The following is a 10,230-nucleotide window of genomic DNA, read 5'->3' on the forward strand; positions in this document are numbered from 1 at the left end:
TGTCTGAACACTGCACAGGTGCCTTAAAGGGAACCTGTCACCCCCTGTGCCAGGGTGAAGGCCACCCGACCCACCCTAGAGCCCCGGATACTTACCCCATCTCGCCAAGTCCCGCTCCTGGAGCCAGTCCCAGGACGGAGATATCCTTGTTGGAAGCCCGGCGCACGTGCTGTATAGATGAGCCCAACGCCCATAGAGAATGAATGGAGTCCTCATTCTCTATGGGCGTCAAACTCATCTGTGCAGCACACGCCGGGCTTCTGATAAGGATATCTCCGTCCCGGGACTGGCTCCAGGAGCGGGACTTGGCGAGATGGGGTAAGTATCCGGGGCTCTAGGGTGGGTCCAGCTCATGTGCAGTGTTCACACAGGTGATGAATAGCAGAAATTGTTCTAGGGGCATTCCTAATGATGAAGAGGTTGGGGAGGAGGGACGGAGAGGCGGTGCAAGCCTAGGTCAGGGGTACTCTAGGCCATGCCAATTTAACACAGGGCTGCAAGTTTAAAAGTTGTTTTTTAGGACAATAACTGCATCACCTGCCAAACGGACCCCAGGACAGATCTTGGATTAAAAGCAGCTATCCGAAGGTACAAGTGGTTTGGGGTGGGGGGTCAGATTGTGGGTACAGAGTCGCTTTAAGTGAAGTAACCCATTAACTTGTTCACTCTTTGGATCCTCCCTCACACACCCTCCCCAGCGGTGGGATGCTCTGCAGTCAGCATGGCTCCAGATACCTGTGACAACCCACCAGGACCTTATTGCATCACAGCCTGTCTAGCTGCCGTCTCTGTTGCACTAACCTTCAAAGCAAACTAAAGCAGTGTTTGGTTACATATAATCTTACATTTCCAGCAGTACATTATGTTAATGTAATGAGCCCAAAGCCTCCGTGTCTTATCTCTCGTGGTGTAGGGATGGGTTGCATTCTGCTACAGTAACAGGGGGCTCTGGCAGATCGCTTTTTGCTGTTTCAGCACAAAATACTTTTGCACATTTTGAACATATGCCAGAACAAAGCTACAACTACAAAGCTTTAGCTGTCCAGGCTTTGCAACAGCTGGATATATATTATACATTTTTAATACATACTAAATATATATATATACACACACACTCTCAATATATATATACATATATATACATATATATATATATATATATACACATATATATATATACACATATATATATACACACATATATATATACACACATATATATATATATATATATATATCCTTCAATTGTGACACCACCTGTATCCCTGATTTACCTCAGCAGTGAGAGGGTTAAGCATTAGTCAGTACTTGGAGCAATGAGTCAGCTCTATGTGTTACAGACTGATAACTCTTTCCAGGAGAAGGGTGGAGTGGAGCCGAGTGCTGCGCCATCACTACTGGATAAACAGGACTTTCTGAACATTCTGTAAAACCAATTGATACAGTGAAACATGTCTGACCACAAAGAGGTAATAAATGTGGCTGAGGGGCCGAGCGATCACAATGAACAATGGTACAATGATACAAACGGCTTCCCATAAAAGAGCCGCTATAGAAGTCTACGTTATATGTCGTGCAAAACAAACTAAAGTAGCTGCAAATACAAGACTGTAAGGTTGGACAGAAATCATAGCCTTAACATGGACTTTAGAGTACTTTATAATGTCCCTTAAAGGGGTACTCCGCTCATACATAACTTCCGATATGTTGCTGCCCATGGGGATAACATAACAAACAGCCTATTCTTACCTTTTCACCCCGCCGGTGTTCTCCTTTGGCGCCTTCAGGTCCCATCCATGACAATTCCGCCTCCACTGCTGTGTTGTTACATGTTTTTATGAGCAGGGTGCCCCTTTAATATTGAACCTTTGTCCCACTGAATGGATTCTGATCTATTTTAACTCTATTTCAAGGCACCTATAAAATGCTTTGCAAAATGGAACATGAATACTTTGGTCAAACCTGGTATTGTGACCCTCATATCGGTGCGTATCACGCGCCACATCGAGCCTCGAAAACCGCTCCGATATGCAGCGCACCCCAATGCTTGCATGTGCCGCACTTTACACTATGGGGCTATGTTCACACTACGTATATATATGTAAAACTGCAATCGGCAACAACGGCCGTGATTAATACGAATATATACGTTACTTTTCCATCTATGGAATCCCGGCCGGAATGTATATACATAGTATACGCTCCGGCCGGGATCCCTAGCGGCGCCGCGAGAAACTGACATGTGAGTTTTCTGCGGCCGCTATTCACTGAATAGCGGCTGCAGAAAACCCTATCAGTGCACACAGTGGAGCGAGCGGCTCCGGACGCACGCTCCATAGTGTGCAGTGAGGAGTTTTGATGCGGACGCGCACTGATGCACAATAGAACTCAGCGGTGCAAAAGATCATCCGGACAGTACTGCAGTACAAGGTCTGAACGTGGCCTGATAGTGGTGCCCATCATTCTGAGAATGCGATCTCCGTACATATCGCTTATTCCAAGCCTACTGCTGCAGAAAGCGACAGTCGCCTATTAGCCCCCGAATCATTTCCATGACAGCGAGAAACATACGAGACGGAATAGGAAGCGACCATAGGAATTTCTGACAAGTATCGCATCCTCTAAGGGCAAGTAGGCAGATTTAATAGTATTTTGTAGAACAGAGCACGGTGCCGGTTAGAGAGGTCAATTTCCCAGCTTCCCATCCATCGAAATACAGTTTTGGGCTCGGTTCACAACGGCCGCTGTTTATACATAGTGTGAACCAAGCCTGGATGTTTGTTCTGTAATATGGGATTATAACACTACCTGCACAGTGCTGTCGGTGTATGGTCCACAGAGGGCATACTGCCAGCTTATGGGGTAACTTTTCTGGGTAAGCTGCCTTGTGTACATGGGGAGCAGCACTATTCCCATAATATTTGCTCCATCTATAGGGGTCCTATTACACGATGCGATTTCTAACGATCAACGACTAACGATAGACGATCGCAAACGAGATAGTTTATTGTTAAAATCGTTAGTCATCGTTAGTTATGATCGTTATGCCGCGTTTACACGGAGCGATTATCGTTCGAATTTTTGCATAAACGATCGCATTTGAGCGATAATCGTACCGTGTAAACACAGCAAACGATCAAACGACGAGCGAGAAATCGTTCATTTTGATCTTTCAACATGTTCTTAAATCGTCGTTGGTCGTAAATTCGCAGATCGCTTCGTGTAAACAGTCTTTCACCGATTTACCCTATGTAAAAGATGGGCTTAAGCGATCTTAAAAACGATGGCAATAACGATTTTTCTTACGAACTTTCTAACGATTTATTCGTCTAAACGCTGATCGTTATAAAAACCACATCGTTGCTTCAAAATCGTTAAACGATCGATTGGGAGAATTATCGCTCGGTGTAAATGCAGCATTACTACGATTGTTATTGCGATCGTTACTATGATCGTTTATTCCAACATGAAATTGCCGCCCAGGATAGCCAGCATAGCGTTATCAATACTCATCGTTCGGGGCAGTGCGTCAGCGGAAGTTGTGAAGGAAAGGACAGCGTTGGTCAGCGGACGGCCCGGCAGAGAGCGGTACAGGTAAGTATACAGTTTATGCCGGATAAAGAAGTATATGGAGGTCTGTACAGCAGAACTGACAGGAGCAGAAGTGTCACACAGGTCAGAGGTCAGGAGCAGAGGACAGAATTGTGTTAACCCCTTCCTCCCTATGGGGTATTATTATTATTATTTATAAAGCGCCCTTAATTCCAAAGCGCTAAGCCTATGCTGTTCCCCCACAAGGGTTATAAATCAATTATTTCATTGCTGGACAGGTGGAAAGATGGGGCCCAGCTGCTGTGACCCGCATACTAATGTATATAGGACATCCCAGTGTATGTGCCATCATTTTACCTGCTGACACCTGGGGACAGATACAGTGCTGAACACAAACAACAATAGCAGCAAAACATAAAAAAAAAACAAAGCTTTGTCCGATCCTTCCAGCCCTGCAAGTCTGATCACTCTGTCCTAAGCCCAGACACTTGCCCTGAATGGGTTAACACGTAAAGTCACTGCAGCAAAGAGCTGCATATAGCTCCGCCCAGGTGGGAAGGGCAGCCAATGAGGGCAGGCCCACAGCTGACGAGCCCCTCCCCGGCTCTGCAAATCCTAATACTGAGACGCTCGGGTGGGCGGTACCTTTCCCTAAAAGTGGGCGGGGCGGAACAATGACGTATGACAAGGACGGTTTCAGTGCAGGTGGAAGGGGCCTGAGCTGTCAGCTTGTGGTGACCCTATGAGCACCTTGATGACGTCAGTCAGGTAGGTGCCCTTGTGTATGAGCCGGGCGGGGCGGGACTCGGCGGGCTGAGGGCTGCGGGCGGCCGGGGATCTGTTTAGGATGAAACTCAGAGTGGCTGCGGAGTGATCGGAGTTTGATCGGTATGGCGCCCCCTCCGCCCCGGTGCAGTTTGTGTCCTGCAGCCGTCAGTGATGCCGGTCCCGGTGTCCCCGGCCCCCGCTGTGAGGAGTTCGGTGCGGGGCGGCTGTGTGACCGCGCGGAGACTGTTACCGCGTCCGAAAATAGATGCAGCAGCGGAGCAGCCCACTAGTGTCCGGGGCAAATCCTGAGGCGAACTATTCCAGGCCGGAGGGGGGAGCCCGAGCAACTTCCACCGGGTATAGATCCCGGGCCGGGGGCATGGTGGGGTACGGCGGGGGCATGGTGGGGTACGGCGGGGGCATGGCGGGGTACGGCGGGGGCATGGCGGTCCTTCCCCAGGCTGAGACCATTTATGGGGGGGAAGATCTGCTGTCATCTCCCTGCAGCGCTCTCTTCTCCGCAGCCTGCAGCGCTCTCTACTCCCCGTCCTGCAGCGCTCTCTTCTCCGCAGCCTGCAGCGTTCTCTACTCCCCGTCCTGCAGCGCTCTCTTCTCCGCAGCCTGCAGCGCTCTCTACTCCCCGTCCTGCAGCGCTCTCTACTCCGCAGCCTGCAGCGCTCTCTACTTCCTCCCGTCCTGCAGCGCTCTCTACCCCCCAGCCTGCAGCGCTCTCTACTCCCCGTCCTGCAGCGCTCTCTTCTCCGCAGCCTGCAGCGCTCTCTACTCCCCGTCCTGCAGCGCTCTCTACTCCCCGTCCTGCAGCGCTCTCTACTCCCCGTCCTGCAGCGCTCTCTACTCCCCAGCCTGCAGCGCTCTCTACTCCGCAGCCTGCAGCGCTCTCTACCCCCCAGCCTGCAGCGCTCTCTACTCCCCGTCCTGCAGCGCTCTCTACTCCCCGTCCTGCAGCGCTCTCTTCTCCGCAGCCTGCAGCGCTCTCTACCCCCCGTCCTGCAGCGCTCTCTACTCCCCGTCCTGCAGCGCTCTCTACTCCCCGTCCTGCAGCGCTCTCTACTCCCCGTCCTGCAGCGCTCTCTACTCCCCGTCCTGCAGCGCTCTCTACTCCCCGTCCTGCAGCGCTCTCTACTCCCCGTCCTGCAGCGCTCTCTACTCCCCGTCCTGCAGCGCTCTCTACTCCGCAGCCTGCAGCGCTCTCTACTCCGCAGCCTGCAGCGCTCTCTACTCCGCAGCCTGCAGCGCTCTCTACTCCGCAGCCTGCAGCGCTCTCTACTCCGCAGCCTGCAGCGCTCTCTACTCCGCAGCCTGCAGCGCTCTCTTCTCCGCAGCCTGCAGCGCTCTCTTCTACGCAGCCTGCAGCGCTCTCTACTCCCCATCGTGCAGTGCGTTTCACTCCCTATTCTTCCCGCAGTACACTCAACTCCCCATCCTGCAGTGCACACCCTATTGCTCAGTGCTCGCCCCATCCTGCAGTGCACACCCTATTGCTCAGTGCTCGCCCCATCCTATAGTGCACACCCTATTCCTCAGTGCTCTCCCCATCCTGCAGTGCACTCCGCTCCACTCCCCATCCTGCAGTGCACTCCGCTCCACTCTCCATCCTGCAGTGCACTCCGCTCCACTCTCCATCCTGCAGTGCACTCCGCTCCACTCTCCATCCTGCAGTGCACTCCGCTCCACTCTCCATCCTGCAGTGCACTCCGCTCCACTCCCCATCCTGCAGTGCACTCCGCTCCACTCCCCATCCTGCAGTGCACTCCGCTCCACTCCCCATCCTGCAGTGCCATATACTCTCTATTCTTCAGTGCACAACCTGCCCTGGAGTGCGCTCCACTCCCTGCCCAGCTGTGATGTCCACTCCCTGCAGTGCTCTCCCTATCCTGGCCGGCTCTCTACTCTCTATACACTGTAGCAGCTGTAGTACGATCAGTCAGCAGAATCTCCACCATATGATCCTTGGGCCACAGACTGACGCCTCCGGCATTGTATTTGGTGGACGGGGGTTGAACCCTGCAGCAGTCTGTTTGCTTTCCCCACAGCGACGCTGAAAGTACGGCAGACTCTGGGTGTCAGTGTTCCTGTCGGTAATACCAGGTAGAAGATGGTCCAGAGTATATAAAGGGTTATTCCACTCAGGTATAAAACATGTTGACTCATCCCCTCTTCTGGAGACTAATAATTCGTTCTGCACTTGCAATCTTTTCTGTCTCCTTCCCCCAGCTCTGAGTTGCCACTTTCTCCTGAGACAGTTTGTGTAAACAGCGTCCTTGGTCATCTGTCTCTGCACTCTCTGATGCCGGGAGCGTTAATGACCGTGAGGTCACCAGCAACTTGACCTCTGGTTAAAGTGACTGTACCATCAGGCCTGGGCTGAAGCACTGGAGGTGGCCCGACCCACCCCTAGCGGGAGGAAACCCCCACCCCTCTATAATGCGGTTCCATTGATTCTAATGGAGCCGTGTCAGAGGGTTGGGGGTTTCCTCCCACTGGGTGTGTGTTGGTACATTCACCTTAAAGGGGTTATCCAGCATTAGAAAAAAAATGGCCACTTTCTTCCACGGATAGCAGGACTCCTGTCCCCAGTTTGGGTGCAGGTTTTGCAACTCGGTTCCATTGAAACGAATGGAGCTTAATTGCAACATTGATTCAACATGTAATTTACCTGAGCGGAGTGCCCCTTTAATAATAGCACTAGGGTAGAAAACTGAATTGCCCAAGGAGAGTCCCAGCTATAATTCTGATACTATGGAAGTCACCTGCTATATTATTCTAAGGGATTCCCAACCCCATTACCCCTAAATGTTCTCACTTTCTGGGAACTCCCACTCCTCTTCTTGCTTAAAGGGGTACTCCAGCGAAAATCTTTTTCTTTCAAATCAGCTGATATCAGAAAGTTATATAGATTTGTAATTTACTTTTATTAAAAAATCTCAAGTCTTCCCATACTTATCAGCTACTGTATGTCATGCAGGAAATGTTTTATTTTCAGTCTGACACACTGCTCTCTGCTGACATCTCTGGTTGAGACAGGAACTGTCCAGAGCAGGAGAGGTTTTCTATGGGGACTCATATAAAACCTAGACAGAGTTCCTGTCTCAGCAGTGTCAGACTGAAAATAAAACACCACTTCCTGCAGGACATACAGCAGCTAATAAGTATGGGAAGACTTGAGATTTTTTAATAGAAGTAAATTACAAATCTATATGACTTTCTGATATCAGTTGATTTGAAAGAAAAAGATTTTCGCTGGACAACCCCTTTAAAAGGAACTTGTAGGGCAGGGGTAGGGAACCTTGGCTCTCCAGCTGTTGCAAAACTACAACTCCTATCATGCCTGGACAGCCAAAGCTTTAGCTGGAGAGCCAAGGTTCCCTACCCCTATTGTAGGGGTGGAAATGATTCTATACCTTTATATCCTGTCTGAGATTTATTGCCTGTACCCAATCTATGTATAGGGTGAATTTGCCTCCTTGCCATAGAAGTTGCTGTCTTCCAGGGAGCCTCGGATCTCTCTAATCCTTGTGCTTATTCTGTACATATGTCTCCTCTGGTCACTGTTTACAAATTCCCATTGTAGAAATTTCATGTAACAGGATTATCTGCCAGGATCACCGTCTCCCGGGATAGTCCGGCTCAGAGCAGCAGGCTCACCGACAAGTTCATTCCGAAGCCGAGGATTTCTCCTATAATCTGGCCTCGGCCTGCTTTAGGTGATGCTCATGCAAGAAAACCCCAGGTTGTCTGGCCATTAAATAGACAGTACATTGGTACCTTGGTTTAAGAGTAACTTGGTTTAAGAGCGTTTTGGTTTCAGAGCTCAGTTTTTCAAAATTGTGACTTGGTTTAAGAGCATTGCTTTGGTTTAAGAGCTCCCTGTATTGAGTGGGGGAGGGGCATGGTCTACATAGCGGGGTCTACAGCACTGTACTCTGACCTAGGAAGTCTCCCTCACCTTCCGAATCATAGCAGATCCACTTCAGGCTGGGGCTTACATCAGGGGACAGGACTGTGGGAGTAATCTCTCCATAGCTGTAACCCCTCTCTCCCCGGACAGAGAGTGCTGCATGTATGTGCCCACATCTGCCCTGCTCATTCCTTCATGCTCCCTGCAGTCTCTGTCCGCCCTTGTGTTTCCCATCCTCTCCATTACTGTACAGTAACTTATTCTGCTTCTTCTGAATGTTTTTTCATCTGTTTTACATGTTATTCAGAATAATAAATCATTATTTTTGGGGTGTGGAACCAATTGTCTAAATGTCTATGATTTCTTATGGGAAAATTTGCTTTGGTTTAAGAGTGGATTTGGATTACAAGTGCGGCCCTGGAACAAATTATGCTCGTAATCCAAGGCACCACTGTGAGAGAACCTCAAACACGCTCAGGTTCGTCCAAACCTGAAGGCACTGCATGTGATTACTGGTGGCAGAAGAAGTTTGATGCAGCCCTAGGGAGTCCTGGAAAACAAGACAGGGGACTGTCATAGGCGGAGAGCGATATATGAGTAAGGGTGGTATTACACGTAACGATTATCGTTCGAAAAATCGTTAAATCGTTCGGATTTGAACGATAATCATTTAGTGTAATAGCAGACAACGATTAAATGACCAACGAGAAATCGTTGTTCATTTAATAGAATTTGGAACAATTTTTTTCATTGATCGTTTGCATGTAATAAGACGTTGTTCGCAGTAGCGGCGACAGAACGAATGCAATAACGATCATAAGTAACGATCATCGTTCCTTGTAATTGGGTGAACAATTTCAGGTAATTCATCATAGCAGTCGTTTGAGTTTGTTTATCGTTAATCGTTGAAAAATCGCTTTGTGTAATAGTACCCTAAGGGTATGTGCACACTACAGAATCCCGACGGAAAGTCTGTTGCGGATTCCGCAGCTCATGGCCGCGCGCATCTCCCCCCTGCCATAGACTCCATTCTATGCACAGGCGGATTCCACCGTCCGTCCAAAGAATGAACAGGGGTTATCTGACAGACTTTTGAAGCCAAAGCCAGGAATGGATTTGAAAAGAGGAGAGAAATCTCAGTCTTTCCTTTATGACCTGATCTCTGTTCCTGGGTTTAATCTACCAAATCTCTGTCTAAACACACCATAAAACTATCTAATTCTTAGACAGTGTAAATTTAGAGTACCTTTACACTGAGAGATTTACCAGACAGATTTTTGAAGCCAAAGCCAGGAACAGACTATAAACAGAGAACAGGTTATAAAGGAAAGACTTGGAACTCTCCTTTTCTCAAATCCATTCCTGGCTTTGGCTTCAAAAATCTGTCAGATAAATCTCTGTGTAATAGCACCCTTAGAACAGAAAGGCTAATAAAGTGCCCCATGCTTCTTGTTAAACCTGTTACATTGTTAAGGAGCCCTGGCGCTTTATATAAAAGTCTGGGTTTGGCTGACTGTATAGGGTGTTTGATGGCCTCCTGACTCTCCACCAACAGATGATGTTGGGCGTGATGGATTTTCACAGTTGGACCCTTTTGTTCTCAAAGGGATAAGCCAGTGCCAGAGGGATAACCCCTTCCCTTACCTGGCTGAAAGTTGTTTATGGTGTATAGATACCTTTTTAGATTTCCCAGTTTAAAGTTTAGATTATTAGTTGGCTGAAAGGGGTACTCTGTCAAAAGGTTATTTATATATATATATATATATATATATATATATATATATATATATATATATATATTAATTTTTTTTTTTTTTTTTTTTTTTTTTTTTTTTTTTTTTTTTCATAAGTCAACTGGTTTCAGAAAATTTATAGATTTGTAATTTTACTTTTATTTAAATATCACAAATTTTCCAGTACTTATTAGGTGCTGTGTGTTCTGCAGGAAGTGGTGTATTCTTTCCAGTCTGACACAGTGCTCTCTGCTGCCA

Source organism: Dendropsophus ebraccatus, chromosome 5 (assembly GCF_027789765.1).
Source record: "Dendropsophus ebraccatus isolate aDenEbr1 chromosome 5, aDenEbr1.pat, whole genome shotgun sequence".
NCBI lineage: Eukaryota > Metazoa > Chordata > Amphibia > Anura > Hylidae > Dendropsophus > Dendropsophus ebraccatus.